Source organism: Tiliqua scincoides, chromosome 3 (assembly GCF_035046505.1).
Source record: "Tiliqua scincoides isolate rTilSci1 chromosome 3, rTilSci1.hap2, whole genome shotgun sequence".
NCBI lineage: Eukaryota > Metazoa > Chordata > Lepidosauria > Squamata > Scincidae > Tiliqua > Tiliqua scincoides.
This window is the reverse complement of record NC_089823.1, coordinates 49,973,719-49,993,014: the sequence shown is the minus strand read 5'-3', so window position 1 is coordinate 49,993,014 and position 19,296 is coordinate 49,973,719. Positions and strand designations below refer to the sequence as shown.

Here is a 19,296-nt window from a genome sequence, read left to right as displayed (position 1 = left end):
TTAGTGGCCCACTGTAAAACGCTATGGATTTAGATGGCTTACAATACAATTCTATAATTATTCCCAGGTAAGCATGTATATGATTGCAGACTTAATCTACAAGTGGTTCCACTTATGTTATCAGTTACTCATGCATCAAGGTACAAATTCAGGATGAAAGGAGCTCCAAAACAGTTCATGTTACGAACAGTTGGCTCTTAGTAGAAAGAATGATATTGAACTCATTCCACTAAGCCGGGGGGGGGGGAGGAACAGCGGGTAGGGAGGTGGCAGCAGGGGTGGATCTAACCTCATTTTCCCCCTCTGAAGCCTCCAGATCTGCCCTCCTGATGGATATAGCGTCCCCCTTGCTCAGCATGCTAGCACTGGCAGGGGGAAGAATAGGGTTAGGCTTTTAATGAATTTTAGGCACTGAACTTAAGGCTTTGGTTTCCTCACTAATTACTAGTTTTAGGCTGCAATCTTAACCACACTTTCCTCAGTAAGCCCCACTGAACAAAATATGACTTACTTCTGAGTAGACCTGGTTAGGATTGTGCCCTTAGTTTAAGAACCCAATCCTATCCTTCCTGCCCCCCCCCCCACACACACACTGACGCAGCCATTCCAAAAAGGTAGCACACTGTACCCAGCTGGGGAGGTAGGATCGGGAAGCTTCAGAGGGGAAAGGGGAATTATTTTCTCTAGGTCTCTGTAAACCTGTTGCTCTGCAATGTGTCTTCTGAGACCTGTGGCAGCTCTTTAGCTGGTGCAAGTCTAAGGAGAAGAAAGGGGCAGGAGAGTTTGAAAAAGAGGGATGGTAAAGAAAATATTTCTTTACTCAGCGTGTGGTTGGTCTGTGGAACTCCTTGCCACATGACATGGTGATGGTGTCTGGCCTGGGCGCCTTTAAAAGGGGATTGGACAAGTTTCTGGAGGAAAAATTCATTACGGGTTACAAGCCATGATGTATATGTGCAACCTCCTGATTTTAGCAATGGGCTATGTCAGAATGCCAGATGCAAGGGAGGGCACCAGGATGAGGTCTCTTGTTATCTGGTGTGCTCCCTGGGGCATTTGGTGGGCAGCTGTGAGATTCAGGAAGCTGGACTAGATGGGCCTATGGCCTGATCCAGTGGGGCTGTTCTTATGTTAATACAGTCATTGCTGCTGTATCCATCCCGTCCCACTGCTTCTTTGCCCCTGCTCAGTTTCACCGTGATCCCACCACTACCTTGTCTGGCAGACGCTACAGGGTCCATTGGCAGAGTTGCAGCAATGCAGTAGCAGTAGCAGTCACAAGATGGCCACTGATGGAGCACTATGAGTTTCATTAGTACGCATTTTATGACAGCAGAACTCTGTTTCACTGTTGTAAACCCTTATGTGCAACAGCCTGATCCTGTATAAAACTGGGTTGTAAACATCATTATTTAACACTGACCAATAGTACCATTTTTAAAAGCCAGTATCAGAATTAAACTTAAGAAAAAACGCGTTTATTATCACCAGATGTGTACCAATCGCACAAGTTACCGTAATCCAAACATTAGTATGGAAACATTTTTCCAATTACAGCAGACTTCCTATAGTGCGTCAAGCTGTTTTATGACATTTTAAACTCTGTAAATAATATGGGCCTTTAGAAAGCTTCAAAATCTTTGTTTCTTCCCACTGACCTGAAAGAAACGGAATTTATTAAAAGCACATTTTCATAGCAGTGGGATAAAAATGCTTTTAACACATTTATCTTGAAAATTGGTGGTGTTAAATAGTGTCAGGGGACAAATAACCATAAAATGTAACATTAGTGCATCCAAGTATTATCCCAAATAGACACAATAGGATGTCACTACACCTTGCCATTTGTTCTAGGTAATCATACATCAATCACAATTGCAATCAGTATATTTTTCTTACACTGTCCTGTTGTCATCTCTTCCTATCTAGGAGAAAAAATATCTAGAAGAGAGTCCCCATACTGAAATGATCTCCTTGTTAGTCAACATGTTTTTGGACTAAATATGGTTTTAAATATACAAAATGTTTTTATTTAAATGAGAGTCATTTAAAATCAGAATTCAATAACCATTAAAAATCATATGGATTACCCACCCCTGAAATAGAATCTCTGACTCACAAAAAAATTCTTTTTACGTTCTTGACGAACATAGATAAAATTGAACTAAAATGATGTACAGGTCCAGCCTATTTATACACAGATTTTATTTGTGTTGATTTGACTCAAAACTAATGGTCCCTGCAAATGAGAAGGAATGTACTGATCCCTGGAGAAGGGGAAAATGCACCCCTTTAAAATCAGTTTAAAAAACTGAACAGTCCTTTAACAATAGCCTCCTTAATGAGAGGGGGGGCAGCTGGCTGACAATCCATCAATCCTTCTCTCTCCAGGCGACCCCTCCCTTCCCCCTGAGCATATTGATCACTTTGCATTGGTGAAGGAAGGGGCACCTTTGTAAGCTCTTGGAGGAAGACTGATTGATGGATTGTCTTCTTAATGATTCTTATCTTACATCTGCAAGGCTGTTTTTAAATCACTGGAGCAAATAAACTTTGTTTTTTAAACTGATTTGCTATAGTGCGTTTTTTGCCATCCACGTGAGTGCTTGGAACGGAACCCAAGCGAATAATTAGTCTCAACCTGTACTGTCCTTCATGAACATTTCTCAGTGTTCAGAAAGATACTTTTTTGGTAATTTCCCAGTACTGTTGCAATAGTGCTGCAGCTTGATTGCTCAACTGCGGCTGGACTGATTTGTCCTTGTCCCCCATAGCTCAACAGTGTGTGTTGGGTATTGAAGCTACCCTGCTGCCTTGACTCTTTGGGGTTGATAGTGATGAGCTACTTGGATTTCCCCCGAGTTTGGCTTGGAGTCAGATGGCTACGCCCTCCTTACATGGGGATAACTTTAGCTCTTCCCCAGCCTTAGTGCCCACACAATGAGTGGTTTAACTTAATCCCTGCTGCCGTTTTGATAGTTATATTTTAATCAAGTGGCTCTAATATCCAAGCCTGTGTCTCATGTGCTTATTTGGAGGATGCATATTTAAATAGTGTATGTATATTAACTGATGGAACTCTGTAAGCTGCTTTGGGCATTTCCGCTGACATTGGAAAGGCAGGATATACATTTTTTTAATTTGCTCTATAGCATTTTATTTTATATATGGAATTTTAATATAAAAAGCATGGGCATTACAGTGGAGCAGTGTATCAGTTAAGTATATGCCATTTGTGATTCAGCTGGTTGAGAATCATGTACAGTAGCAAACTGGGGGATGACATAGTGTTAGATAACAAATCTGGATTAGCTATTTAATGAGGGCCAGTGAAGATATTGTAAATTAATATGCAGATATTTATTATTTTAAAAAAAATTGTTTATCCCACCTTTCCCATACTGAAGCCAATGCCCAAAATGGCTACAGAGCTTCATAATAAATGTACAATACATCATAATGGAAAAAACACAATAAGAGAAAAAACACATCATAACAAGCCATTAAAATATTAATTTTGACACTAAAACAAACAAAAAAAGCATTAAAAGCAAAGCAACCCCAGACTGGTGATGGGTTTTGGGATGGGATGCTATTTAATTTATGCAGGTTGCAGTGTTTGGACTTGGTCACCTTGGCACGTATCATGTAGGCAGAATTATCTTATTGGTGTCCATGCTTGGGTATACAAAGTCAAGGGAAGTGTGAGAACGGCTCCTACATAATTCCCACTGGGTCGGTGAGGCTGGCTGGCTGTTCCCTTGGCTGGATAAGCTAGATCCCCCTTGGGGTTTGTTTGTAACTATCCCTTTGACATCAGAGGCATTTGTTCCAGGATGAAGAAGTCTGTCAGATGTCAATCCCTCTTTGCTTTCCTACAGTATGAAGATAGATCCTAGTGCTCGAAAGGAGAATATGATTATTCTTAATTCACAGGAGAGGCAGCTTGAATCTTTAATAGTATCTCAGGGTCATGTATAGGTGCCACCATAATGTGTGGACAGTTCGACCATCAGGGAAATCTTTTACATCAGTGGTTCTCACACTTTTAGCACCAGGACCCACTTTTTAGAATGAGAATCTGGGATCCACAAGAGGCAATGTCATAACCAGAATGACATCATCAAGCAGGAAAATTTCTCTTTACCATCCTAGGGTGCAATCCTACCCACACTTACTCAGGAGTAAGTCCCATTTACTGTCATTGTTAAAATGACATGATATACATAGTAGCCTGTAAAAATTATAGATCTGTAACATTTCCCCAAATACAGTCACATACCATGGTAGCATCAAGTCTGATATATTAAAAATAAAATATTGAAATGAATGAGGACCCACCTGGAACTGGCTTGCAACCCACCTAGTGGGTCCTGACCCACAGTTTGAGAAACAGGGTGCAATCAAGCCAGGGTTACAAGCCATGGTTACAAGCCATGATGTGTATGTGCAACTTCCTGATTTTAGAAATGGGCTATGTCAGAATGCCAGTGCAAGGGAGGGCACCAGGATGCAGGTCTCTTGTTATCTGGTGTGCTCCCTGGGCCATTTGGTGGGCCGCTGTGAGATACAGGAAGCTGGACTAGATGGGTCTATGACCTGATCCCGTGGGGCTGTTCTTATGTAATCCTATCCTGCACTGGAACAGGCAAGCTAAGAGACTTGCACTGTATCCAGCATGGGATAGGGGCCCAAAGCTTTTCCCTATCTTTTCCCTTTACCTTCGGGTAAGGCACACTGGCCCCATGGGTCTCCTCAGACGTGCACCACCTCCTGAGGTGGCACAAGTCCGAGGAGAGCAGAGCGGCTTGAAGCCGCTCCAAACTCCCCAGGAACAGGGGTTGGGATCCAGCATAACTGCTGGATCTCAGCCCTGCCTCCCACTCCTCACCTTCCCCAGAATGCCTCCCTCCTGCCTCCTCCCCACACCCCCCAGAGCCTTGTGTCAGCCCAGCTGGGCTGTCGCAGGGCTTGCCATGCAAGCCACCAAGGAAGCTGGATTCAGCCTCCATGTGCCAGCGTACCTCCATGCGCTGGTACGGCTTGCTCGTGAGGAGGCGCAAATGTGCTTTACAGCACGTTTGCAACCCTCCTGGGCTGGCGCAAAGGACTTGCGCTGGCCCAAGGGCACCTCTAGATTGGGCCCACACTGTTTTACGTCATCAAGCATCTCTGCTCTCTTGTATGCCAAATGGAAAATTCACCTGTGTGTGCAAATCAATTGCCTCTGAGGGATAAAGGAATGCTTTGGTTCTTTGTGTGTGTACAAAATTATACACACAACAATAATTATTTCTTGTTCACGCACACTTTTCTATTTGTTGTAAAGCATACCTACAGAGGCATCAACTGCATTGTAACTTCACAAACACCATTAATTTCAATGCTTTTTTCCAGTATGCAGGAAATGCTTAGAATTTGACAGAGCTCTAACTATTCTGAATACTACCAGTAGGCCAACTGATACCAGAGAAAAGAAGGCTGTGGCTATACTTCTTCAAAGTTAGGGGAATAACTCAATATTTGTTACTTGTAAGCAGGAGTAATTTGTCACTTTGTTAAAGATCCATAGTTCGGTTTCAAAGAACAGAGAATACAGATGGACCAGTGATCTGACTCGGTATATGGCAGTTTCACATGTTCATAGGGACAAATCAGGAACAGAAAAAAAAATCAGGAGTGACAATGCATTCTTATAACATGCTATGAATTTTTCATATGATATGCTAAAATCAGCACCAAAGACGTCAAGAGGCTCTAGAAATGCATTCCCAATGAAGTTTGCATGGTGGAATGCAAAATGTATTCTGGTGTTAAGACTGACTAATTGAATTGCTATTGATAAGATGTCACTTGAAGAGACACCTCTGCAGTGAAACATGGGTTAGCTGTAAGTGACCTGTCATTACAGCCATGGGTAATGTTCAGGTCCAGATGAAAAACACTGCACCTCCTAGCAATATTCTCAACAGGAGTTAAACCAGTAGGAATTGTGAAAAGTCAGTGTATATGATCTGCTAGAGAATTATGCCTCAGGTGATATGTTAATTTACTTACTGGCATACATTAATTGAAACCAATCAATAAAGCCTGTGGTAAAATTGAGGAAAAGCAGCTAAAGTAACAGACTGTCACATTAATTCATCTTCCAAATTTGGAAAAAGTGGAATAATTTAGTCAAAAGATTTTTCATTTGTGTCAGTATAGATAATATAATTATTTAAGAACTGTTCTTCAAACTGTACAAATTCAAGTCTTTTTGTCCACAGAGGTTTTTTCTTTCTTTTCTACTTTGTTATTTTAGGTTTCACGTTTCATAATTCTAACCATTTTCATGGAACATACACAGACATTCAAACAAAACTCTGAATAGGCTTCCTGAAATTAAAGACATCAAACTGACAACACATATTTCAAGTATGAAATTCAAAGACTAAATAATCTCCACCACTACTGTTTTTGACAAGATTAGGTTAATACAGAGGTTCTCAAACTGGGGCATCATAATGCCCCAGCCTGAGGACCTCCGTCTTTACACTTTTAAAGGGACGGGGTGGGGGGATGCATCAATGCAATTCCCAAGATTGCACTGCTGTTGGGGGGGTTAGGGGCTTTCTTTTACTTAATGCAGCAGCAGGCTCCCAGGGGCGTGGGGAGCCCACAGAACTGTAATCCTGGAAAGTAACCTGAGCTAGACAGTGGCAGACCATTATGTTTGATGGGGTAAATGCCCCAGGCACAACCCTCAAGGACCCCACGGAAGCTTCTCCGAGATGCCCAACAGGGTCAGAAATTGTGCTTCCAGTTTCCCAGAAGCACAGTTTAGAGCGTCAGGGAAGCCTTAGGAAGCTTCCCTGACATAGGCTCAGGTTGCACAAGGCTCTATGAGCCTCAGGTGAGTGGGAGGGGTGGATTTCCACACAGAGGTGATGACAGCCCACGGGAGCACCATTGTGGACCTTTGCCCCAGGGAGCTGGGCTGGGGAGGTCTGCCACTGGAGCTAGATGTAGATAGGTCAGTCAGTATAAGGGCAGATTCATACACAAATGAATCACAAGGTAAATCAGGGCTACTTCATCTCTTTGTAATGGGGAGAGACAAATCTCTCCCATATAGTGAGCGTGTCTTTTCCCAGTCCAAAATCTGCAACTAGAATGTAGATTGCCTACTGGGAGTTCTTTGGTTCTTTTAGTGGTTGAATGGGATTCTTTGAAAACAAACCTAGCATGCAACAAGAAGCAAGTGTTCCCTAACAAAGTCCTTCCTTTCCTTGAATTTTTAGCAATAGTTGTTTATGTGTTCCCCTAAAAGTGCAAAAATTCATTTGCTTAAGTGCTATGGCTTATTTCTAAATGAGAGTTCCTCAACTCTATTTTGTCTGGAAGTTGTGCCCATACCCACTTCCATAGAAAGCTATTCCCTATCCATGGAGGTATATATTAGCTGTTGCTTCTTTGTGACAAGATTATGACATTCTGTGCATATTTAAAGCACTTAGTAAATGCTGTATAACCCATCATGTTTGAAAGACAGGTTGTGGAAAAACTGGAGACAACCAACCCAAGTCATCAACAAGTCAGAAACTTCAAGATGAATTTAAGCTAGTCCAGTCAGTTGGTTAAATTCAGCAGACCTCCACAGCCCTGCGCCCCAGGCAGAATTCCAAGATGGCGCCCCCTATGGGCTATCGCCACCTCCCCTACTCACCAGAGGCTCACAGAGCCTCATACAACCTTCTCCCGCATTGGGGAAACCTCTGTGAGGTTCCCCGACATTATAAACAGTGCTTCCGACAAACCAGAAGCACAGTTTCCACCCCCCCATTGGGAGCCTCAGGGAGGCTTCCATGGGGTCCTAGCAGCCAGTGCCCGGGGTATCTGCCCCAGGGGGGGAAGTCTATGGGAGGTACACAACTGAGTCCAGTTGGGGATGTTTCATTGTGGCCCAAGGAACTAACTATTCTTGCCCAGTTTAAATGCCAGATCTTGCATGTTTTCCTCCTATAAACTGAACCAACATGTTGGACTTTGCACACTTAAAAAACAGTATACAAATGCGAAATATTACCGATAATATATGACAAAAATAAAGACAGGCCTTGTCTCTTAAAAGGGATTAAAACATAACTACTAATTAAGATATTTTTATTAAACTTTTAATTTGACCTTTTTAAAAAGTGAGACACAACACCTACAGACATCATTAACAATATCCCTCAAGAAAAGACTTAAGGAAATGGTTTTTAAAACCAAGAGATTTCCTTGAATATGTAATCAAGTGCCTGCAGGATGATTTAGCAAATTAAATTAATGAGGCTCAATGTTTATAATTGAGGTGACAATATATTCATTAGAGAAAAATTCTTCCTTACAAATAAATTCCTTAGAAACATAAAAAGTTAGCTTACTTGCCCTCGGGAAACCATTTTCACTTGACTTATTTGCTATCTGTGATTGTCTAAAATTGCAGTTCAACATTTTTTGCAATATGGAGGCAGCATAGCTAAATTATCATGACACACTCTACCACAATATATATATTTTTTAATACAGAATGATTTAGGATCTGGGCATTTGTATGACTGACTAAATGAAATTTTTCAAAGTGACCTCTTTCAGAACCTTGACATCTAACACCACTATTACAAAGATTTTCCTTATCCAAATAGCAGAATACAAGGGGGAAAACAATAAAACATTCTGCATATTGATGGACCTTGCTGGGTATTTCAGGAAAAACCCTTGCAACTGTTAATGGGCACTTATACAAGTTGTTAGTTTAGGTCAGGGGTCGGCAACCTTAAACACTCAAAGAGCCATTTGGACCCATTTTCCGGAGGGGAAAAAACCTCAGAAGCCACAAAACCCTTTTGTCATCTAAAATGAAGATAACACTGCATATATAGTTTTTTTTACCTTTATGCTCTTATAGGTCCCATTTTTATAATGTAACCCTCTCTTGTAGCTTTCAGTTAGTTTTGTCATACATTCTTGTCCTGTGTTTTCAGAAGCCTGGTCCTCTATGGTGTTTTGCCTGATTCCAAGGCCATTCTCTGCCTGGAGAATTATGCCCACTTTAAGCAAAATAGCTCCCCTTCTTTCCCACAACAAATGACCCTGGTTCTGCCCTGCACTCCTGCTGGACCCCACCTCCAGAGTAGCTCGCCTGTTCAACCTGCAGAGGTCCTCTTCTCCTGCCAGCAGCCTCCCACCACTACAGCAGCCCCTTGGTCCTCAGCAGGTCTAGGGCACAGCAGCCACACACCAAACTCCAGTGTCTCCAGCAGTCCATTAGTCACAAAGTCAGTCAGAGTATCCAGGGCAGAGTCCAAAGTCAATAAGCCAAGTCACAGTCCAAGATCAGATTCCAAAGTAAGTCAGTCAGATTATCCAACTCAAAGTCAATAAGGCAACACCCTCCCCTCTCCAACCTGCACTCCTTCTACAACCCACACCCCTTCCTACCTCAGGTGCTCCTTATATCCCTGAGGGCCATATTGCCTTCCAGTGGCTGCAGCTGTGCAGCACACTCTGCTGGATGCCCAGGCCTTACCCTTAAAGGGGCCACTGCTGACACCACATCTACCTCCTCACCAGATCTTCCAGGATTCCAATACCTATGGTGGTTTTGACATCTGCTTATCTTACATGGATACTAAAGAGCTCCCCCCACCTTTCAGAGGCACCCTGCTGGAAGGAAAAAAGGACAGACTCCAGAGGTGGGGAAGAGAAGAAGGGGGGGCAGCCACAGGCCAGCTTCTGCTCCGCCTGCCTGTTCTCCCTCACTCAGGCTGCAACCCTCTCCACACTATCCTGGGAGTAAGCCCCATTGACTACAATGGGACTTCTGATCAGACAAGTTGGTTGGAGCTCTCAGGTTGCAGTCCTCTCCACACTTTCCTGGGAGGAAGCCTCACTGACTACTTGTGAGTAGACCTGCATAGGAGGGGGCTGAGGCTGCAGCCCTCTACACCTTCCTGGGAGGAAGCCCCACTGACTACAGCGGGGCTTACTTGTGAGTAGACCTGCACAGGACGAGGCTGAGGCTACAGCCCTCCACACCTTCCTGGGAGGAAGCCCCACTGACTACAGCTTACTTGTGAGTAGACCTGCACAGGAGGGGGCTGAGGCTACAGCCCTCCACACCTTCCTGGGAGTAACCCAGGGACTACATCTAACAGACCTGAGCAGGCTCCCACTCACCCGTCCTTGCGCTTGGCCTTGAGCAGGCTCCAAGGCTGCCATCTCAGGCACCCTTTCCTGGGAGTAAGCTTCATCCGCTGTAATGGGGCTTACTACTGAGTAGACACACAGGCTGTCTCCTCTGCTGTGGAGGAAAAGCCTCTCCTTGCACTGAGTGGGGACATGCAAGGGCTGAGGAGGAGGGCATCCTACTGGAGAGTTGGGGAAGGGAAAAACAGGGAGCTTAAGCCTGCAGAGCGGGCAAAACTGAAAAGGGAAACCAATGTGGGGCAGGTGGGGGTGAAGGGAGAGGAGGGCAGTGAGCTCAGGGGGCAGAGGGAAGCAGCCTGCCCTCCCAGCACATGTGCCTCCTGCTACCCCCTTTGCCACTTTCACTGGGAGGAGCCGCAGCAGACAGCTGAAAGAGCCACATGCGGCTCTAGAGCCGCAGGTTGCGGACCCCTGGTTTAGGTAATCTCTATTACCCCTCCCACAGAAGACTGAAGGCTTTAAAGCAGGGGAAAGCAACCAACTTGATATGTGAGCTACTTAATAAAAATACTAACTGCTGGATATCTACTGTTGTGTATTAAATAGTAAAAATTTGATTCTTTGTTATTTGCATACTTTTTAAAGCAGATTATAAATTATGTTTAAACTTGAACAAATTTTGTTTGTACAGGTCCAAAGCTTGTAATACATGAATTTGATAAGAAGCCATAATACTTTAATAACAAAATATCATTTTTAATGTGATGTGACCATGTTAATTTGCTCTGTCCAATAAAGTCACACTGAAGGTGCTGTGCTAGACCACAACACCTTGCAAGAACCACAAACCACCAGCCAGTATTTAAAGTGACTGGACAATTTGCTTTCAATATTCATAACTCTCAAAAGTACCAAATGGTTTTCCAAAGGAAAAGGCAAGAAAAGATGATTACTCATTCCATTCAAATAGCAGATGTTCAATATCTTAGCTAGTGAAAGAGTTGCAGACATTTTCTGAGAATGTAGCTCTCCTTACACTTTTCAATCAAGCTATAGTTTTAATGAGGAGGAGTACAGAGCTTGGAATTTAAACTTTGTGGGCAGTGTACACTACCAGTATTAAACAGTTTTAACTTTACTGTAAAAAGCAGTTTTTCCTCCTGAAGAAGCATTTCTCAAGGATGCAGTTGTATCCAACAAGCATAGAAATATTCCAAACAGCAACTGTTACCCTGCACATGCCCAATCTCGTCTGCTCTTGGAAGCTAAGCAGGGTCAGGCCTGGTTAGTACTTGGATAGGAGACCGCCTGGGAATACCGGGTGCTGTAGGCTTATACCATAGTCTTTCGAGACTGAGGGTTGCCAACCAGCATTGGTATGGGAACTGTACAGGTGAGGTAACTGAGGGAAGATTCCCAGGGCATATTCATATCATACTGCTGCATGTGTGAATGTGAACTATCCTCAAATATACACCATGAATGACCTAAAAACATGATGCTTTGCAATATAACATGTCAATTCACATGTTCAGATCTATGATACTCCCCTAGTCTTAAAGATCTGCTCCCTTAAATAAGGTGATGTTTATTCCACACAGAGATTGCACAAACAAGCAGTGTATTCATCAATTAAGTAAGAATCAGTCACTCAATTGGTCCATTATTGTTGCTCTCAAGGAGTGCTCTCAAGGGGTTCAAATAAGAATCTTTTCTCACCCTACTTGTTGTAATCACGAAGCATCAAATGAAATGGAGTAAAGAGTTTGCTGGTCCAGAGGTCTAGCCATCTAATCAGAAGGTTGAAGTGCGAAAGAGAGAGAGACAACACACACACACAGACAGAGTACAGGACAAAGAGTAAAAGAATGAGGTGCAGTGCAGAAAGTTAAAGAAAATCTAAAGACAAATGAGTTTTGTCAGATCCTGAGTCCAAACTTCACTTAGAGAATTATGCCCACTTTCAGCTAATTAACTCCCCTTCTTTCCCTAACAATGGTCCTATTTCTGCCCTGCAGTCTCCAGGGTCTCTAGCAGTCTCTGTTCCAGCAATCCTCAGAAGCTCATTTGTCCATCAGTCAGTCAGCAGGTTCAGTAGTTCAGCCAGTCCATTAATCCACCAGTTTAGTTCTCTCTCCTCCAAGCTTGCTCCTTCCTTCTGCTCTTTCTCCAAGCTCCTTCCTTCTGCACCCACCAATCCCTCCCTCCTCCAGGTGCTGCTTTTATCCCTTAAAGACCTGATTTCCTCTAGTGGCTGCAGCTGTGCAGCATCCCCACTGCTAGTTATAGCCCTGGGGTTAACCCTATGATCTCCTGCCAGAACAAGGAGCCACTGTTGACACCATATCCTATCTCCTGGAGGGATTTTTCGTATTTCCATTTTACCTTCTAAAATGTTGCATCATGTTCCTGGTATTGCTGCTATGCAGCAGGGGTCCTGAGAGTACCACCAGACACCACCTCAAGTACCACTGATTGAGAAACACTGAAACTAGAGATGTGAAACTGGAAAAATTCAGAAAAAAACAGTTTTCCCCCGTTTTTTCCTGAAGCCTTTTTTGTTTTTTCCCAAAAAATTGGAAAAATGAAAAAAAAGAAAAGAAAAAAATTGATGATGGAATGTTTTATTTTAACATGATGAATAAAATATTTTAAGACAATGTGTTCAAATATTCTCTTTCTACTCCATCTGTAACATCAGCAGCAACACAAAAGTGTTGTTGTCCCATCAGCAGCATCTTCAAGTTAACAGATACTGAAGACAGCTGCGTCCAAAAATTATTCAATAACTTCATTTGTAGACAAGATGACACCTGAAGATCAGTAAAAAATTGATCAAGTTCATGCAAGAGCAATATATTCTTCTAGAACACCATTTTCAATAACTGAAAATATGTGCTGGCAGGAAGCTTTGAAATTACTAAGACCATCATACCATTTGCCCAGCAGACATTCTTTGAGCAAGCCTCTTTTGGAGTCGGAATATGAACGTGTCATGGAATCTGTGCAAGGAAAAATTAATGAAGCACTGTGTCTTCCATACTTACAGATGGATGGACAAATGTGAGAGAAGGAATTATAAATTTTGCTATAACAACACCTCAACCAGTTTTTTACAAAAGCATTGAAACAGAAGAGAACAGACATACTGCAGAGTATATCAGCTGTAAAATATGTGAAGTCCTACAGAAAATTGGGAGTGGTAAAGTATTTGCTTTGCTGACTGACAATGCCAGCAATATGAAAGCAGCATGCTAGATCATAATGGATAAGTATCCACATATCACTGCAATAGGATGTGCATCTCATGGGCTCAATTTGCTTCTTAATGATATTATGAAACTGGACACCCTTCAGATGATCTCTAGATGAGCAAAAGAAAGTTATAAAACATGTAAAAGGTACTCATATTGTAGCTGCAGTTTTCAAGAAGAAGCAAGTAGAAAAAATGCAAAGAATAAAACAGTGACACTGAAGCTCTGTAGTCAAACTCGATGGCTGGAGTGGTGACCTCCTTTGAAAGTTTACTATAAAACAAAGAAGCTCTTCAAGAAACAGTAATAGTTGAAGATCTTAAAGTATCCAGGAGTGTGAGAAACACTGTTCTTGATCAGGAAGTCTTGTGGGTTCAGCTGCAAAATTCCCTGAAGATTCTAAAGCCAATTGCTGCAGTAATCACTGCATCTGAATCAGATAGTGCACTTTTGTCAGAAATTCCTTATTTAATGACCAAGATAAAAACAACTGTTTTTGAAAATATCAGTATATTTCCACTTACAACTCTAGAAGAAAGTAAAGTGAAAGATTATATTTTAAAAAGGGAAGCATTTTGTTGCCATCCAATTCATGCTGATGATCTTCTGGATCCAAGATTCAAAGGTGGAAACAGAAGTGATGACAGCACTGTTACTGCATTTGACTGGATTACAAAACAAGCATCACATTTAGGACTTGAGGTTGGGAAGGTACTTTCAAATGTTGCAGAATTTAGAACATCTTTAGGGACTTGGTGCAAGAATGCCATCTAGGATTCTGCCAAACATATTCCTCCTGCAACCTGGTGGCAAGGTCTTTGCACAACACAGCCTCTGACTCCTCTTGCTTCTCGCCTTCTTCAGATTCCTCCATCTTCTGCAGCATGTGAAAGAATCTGGTCTATGTTTGGAAACACGCTAAATCAAGAAGTAAACTGACATGTGAAAAGGTAGAGAAGCTTGTTTCAATCTGGGCAGACCTTCAGTTATTTTGACGTCCATAATAACTGTGATAATGACAGACACAACAGAGTAGCTGCAGAAGCAGAGACTGAAACTGATACTTATAATTACAGCTCAGAAAATGATTCTGATTAAATTTCATGCTCATTCATTGAAACTTAGTCCCACTCCCTTCTATACACTTCCCCCCTCTTAAATTCTTTTTATGAGAATGGTTTTTTAAAATTTTTATTTAATACTGTGGAGAGGAAATACGAATAATTGTTACTTGTGAATTTTTAAAAATGGTTTTGTGGAGGTTTTCTTGTCTGTTCCACATAAACTAGTAAACAGTTCAGGAGATTGTTGCTCCATTTGTTACAATTACAAATAAATATTATAAAAAAGTACATTCTGTTTGTAATAATTGTTTGGATACACTATATTTTTAATATGCTAGTTGTGATAATTTTATGCCAAGTCAAATTGTCCATAGTCATATTTTATGTTCATGAAGTAACAGAATGACTTTCAATCTGGAAAAGAAAAAAAAAGTGCTAATGTAGCATTTTTTCAATTTTTCCAAAAATTTCCGTTTTTCCCCAAAAAACTGGGTAAAAACGGGTTTTTTCCAAGCTTCAAAATTTCCAGAAATGTTACATCTCTAATGGAAACATGTATTACAAATTAGAGCCAGTTTAAATCTTTGATAAGGGAAAAAAGTAGTATGGGACTCTCATGGGCTGATGCCACTTTAGAATGCACAGAAGAGACTGAGGTCCAGTAGGTAAGTTCTAGGTCTTGCCTTCTGATATTCTCAAGGAGTTGCAGTCACAGGCTCCAAAAAGGAGAGGGGGAAACAGCAGAACCTATGGCTGGTCTCCATCTCTCTATCCAAACTTTGCTGCACAAGTATAACTGATGGCAAACCAAAGGATAGGCTGTTAGAACAGTGTTTCCCAAACCAGGTCGGAACCCACCAGTGGGTCACAAACTGATTTTTGGTGCAGAACTAGGGGTCATTGCTGGAGAACAAAGGGGAACTAATTAGCTTAAAGTGAGCACAGGTTTTCTTGGCTAAGCTTGGGCCAAGAATTGGTAAAACAGATCTAGCAGATTATATAGCAAGGGCTTGGGGAATTCACCAGATGGGATCTCAATCCTATTGTAGACTATTGATTTAGAAGAATTGTTTCCTGACTTTCCTCTCACAATAGGGTGCCCAAAGTGGCTTACAATTAAGAAAGAAAAAACACTACAATTTGTACAGTAATTAAAAAGAATACATGCATCACATACAGAATAATACTCATAAAATAGCAGCATACATAGTAAGAAAAACACACACACACAACCCAAGAAAAAAGCCAAATGGAAAAGAAACAAGCTCATAACATCAGCAACAGACCTAGCACTGGGCAAATGGGACAAATGCACTGGGCAATAACAGCCCAATCCTACGCATTATTCAGAAGTAAGTTCCATTAGAGTCATTGGGGCTTACTGCCAGGAAAGTGTGGATAGGATTGGGCTGTAAGTATGGCTCTAGGACCATGCAGGAAGCCTCACTGAGGCTCCCGACGCGGTCGGAAACTGCACTTCCATTTTTCTCGATGTGCAGTTTAAGACTGCAGGGAAGCATTAGAACATTTTCCCAGTTGGTCTAAGGGTCGCGTGAGGCTCCATCATGTGCTAGAAAGGTAGGGGGCAGCTCTATGCATGGGGGGTGGCATCTTGGACCTTTGTCCAGGGAGCAGAGCAGGGTAAATCCGCCACTGCACAACATTAGTGAGCAAGTTCTCCCATCAGCTTACCTCACCATGAGTATGTTTTTTCCTAAGCTCTCTGAAAAAATTGTCAGAAAAAGCTAATGCTTTTTCAAGCTTTTCTGACAAAGCTTTGAAAAACCAAGCTAAATGGAGCCTGGCCCCAGCCCTCCTTTTCATTTTCTTCTCAGGCAATGAATTTGCTTTGAGAACATACAAGTCCCATGTTCCTGTAAGGAAATGAGGCTCTGGGCATGTTCAGGAGTGTCCAGAACATAAGAATGACTCCCACAAGGTTGTACTAGCAAGCCCCCCCCCCCCCCGCACACACAGTGCTATTTCCTTGGAAAGGCAGAAACAAGAGAGGGTTTGCCTTACAAAGACAAATCCATTTCAAACCAGGATCAAACTTTGAAGGGATCAAGTATCCCTAAGGATCAAACTTAGGCTGAACTCACAATGGGGCTTGGATTTCTGATTCTGGAATGTTTGTATTTCAGACACACTTCAAAATTCACTGTCAGCACAAGTCAGTATGCATACACAACTTAATTTCCATTACAAGAAATAACTCTTTGAGTATATTTTTGGATGAGATAAAATTAAAGAGCCCAGAGAATTACCCAGGTAAGTGCTCGCATTAACCTAGCTCAGAATCATCCCAAGTGAAATATGGGGAGTGAAATCAGAATCATGCCAAGTGAAATATACTTTTAAAGTTGTGTTCCACAAGATGTGGACAAGAGCTGGATAGAGTACTAAAATATATGACCTTGACAGAGATGAAACTATCAACCCAATCCTATCCCTATTTACTCAGAAGTAAGCTCCATAACGTTAAATGAGTAAGGATGTCTAGGATTGTGGATAGAATCTCCCCCAGCAACCCTCTGGTAAGTAGAATAGATATCTGGCCCAGAATGAAATTCCTAGTAAAATATATAGAAAGGGAGATGGAATGCGCAAGGTAATACATTTCTTGATGCAGTAATCCAGAATAGCCTTTTAGAACATACCGTAGATACTCAGGTATAGTACGTGAAATTTTTGCCAAGTAATCAAGCTCCAATTCTCACTTCGCCTGATCTCCGGGTCAATCAGAAGGCAGAGCCTTTCCACTCTGAACAGTTTCCTTTCTCAAGCGGCAGGCAGGCAGGCGCCAAGTTTCTCAAGCAGTAGGTGGGCACCAGGCAGGCAGGGCAGAGATTGTTTCTGTGGCAACTGGGAAATTCCAGCCAAAGTTCACCTTTTAATCTTCCTTCTGCTACAGCCTGGTTCTGGTTCTGCTTGGCAAATGCTTGCAAAGCAGGTCTGTTTTTTGAAACACCAGGATGGGACCCTCCTTCCCAGTGCACCATTACTTAAGAATAACACCCATGGAAAGCAGTGGGTCTACTTCTGAGTAAAAAGGGTTGCAAATATCTCAGCTCTCTGCTGTGAATTGAATTGCACACTCTCAGTTATGTGTTATGGGTTGTATGTTGTATGTAGAGCTTCTGGCTTAACACACTAGACACTTTAAAGGTGGATTTGATTCATGGTTCAATCTTTTTCACTTGCATATCCCTTGGCAGCCCATTTCCATAAATTGTACCCTTCCTGTTAGCAAAATGTTTGTAATTAGTAAGACAAGCCCTCATCTCCTCCATATGAAAGCCCAGACTTCATGTATTCATCACGTTTTCTCTTTTCACCTGTTTGAAGAACAGAAGACTCTGCCTTTGCACTGTTTTGCACCAAAAGTGTCCTGAGAAATTCTGGGTGATTGATCACTTTCCATATTATGTTTCAACTTTTTTACTGTGCTGGTTTCAATCACTGGTTCATACATGAATTGATGACCAAAAACTAGCTATTGGTAGGGCTTTCACAGCCAACTAGCTACCTCACTTCCAGGCTGTGCATTCTGGAGCACAGCCTGCCTTTTTCTGCCGTTATTCCATTCTTGTTCAAGTACCCCTAAAGGTCCTGTTGAGTGTCCTTGGGCGAACATGAATACCAGTTTGGGAACCACTGGTATGTTGTTTACAGTGCACTTACTCTGATATTGTTTACAAAAAAGTGGTGAAGACCAGAATTTAAAAAAGAATAAAAATGTATCTTATGATCTTTTACTGTGTTTTTAATAAATTAGAGACTACAGTTCTTAGGTAACAATTAGTGGTAGGTTATTTTTCAAGATCTGGCCTCAGGTAAAATAAGACAAAACTATAGTCAGACACCCCCCTAAGTTTAACCCCCGACTTATCCGAGGGTCATAGAAATTCCATGACTGTTGGCTCAAAGCTTGCCCTCGACTTATCTGTGGGGTCAACTTATGGGGCGTCTACAGTAGTTTTATGTTGGTGAATGATACTTATATACTTATTCACTGCATAGTGAATACCTCCAGTTCTTTTGAAATACCAGATACCTTTCCAAAATTCAGTGCCACAACTTTTTTATCTTTTTAAAAAAACTATTTTTGCAGAAGCACAGCAATAATTATTCAGAGAAAGTATGAAATGTATAAATAACTGAACTTCACTCTACAGAGCTCTGAAAACTAGAAAACATCTGTAAAAAGAAACAAGCAGAATGTAAATACTGTAAGGACATTTATTTAAACAAAAATGTTTTTCATTTCCCAAATCTTTATTATGAAAAGACTTTTAAAACTGCATATAATAACAGTTTCTTTAACAGCATATGCCTTGGACCATCTCAAAATGCAAACATTTGAAGAGCTAACACAAAATGCAGCAATCTGAAATTTTGTATACTTGTCACAAAATTTCTTTCACACCACCCACCTTGTGTAAACTTTATTTGGTCTCTCTTCTTGACTATTTCAGGAGCTAGCTACTACTACAGCCCAAGCACTGCAAAACCTAGTCCTTGGTCCAGTTTCTTTTACAGGAAGTGCTTAAAATAGCATCTGCTAAAGTGGGTTCTGACCTCAAGAGTTCATGCCATCTTAAATCAGCTTCCCACTCTTTCCCACACTGTGACCCACTTCATCTGGCCAATGATCTGGGGGTGCTGGGGAGGCTGCAGAGGTCTCTTCCGGTTTGTGCCTGTCCAACAACCAACTCTACAGGTCTCTGCATACCTCAGAATGGCTTGCAGAAGCCTGCTTCTGAGAACCACTTCCAGTTTACTGAGGCAAATCAAAAGTTGCC

General features: G+C 41.9%; 1 pseudogene; it reads left to right on the top strand.

Annotated features, from left to right (window-relative positions):
* Nucleotides 1-11,386: 11,386 nt before the first annotated feature.
* LOC136646569 (5S ribosomal RNA) lies at nucleotides 11,387-11,506 on the top strand (annotated as a pseudogene).
* Nucleotides 11,507-19,296: the final 7,790 nt, after the last annotated feature.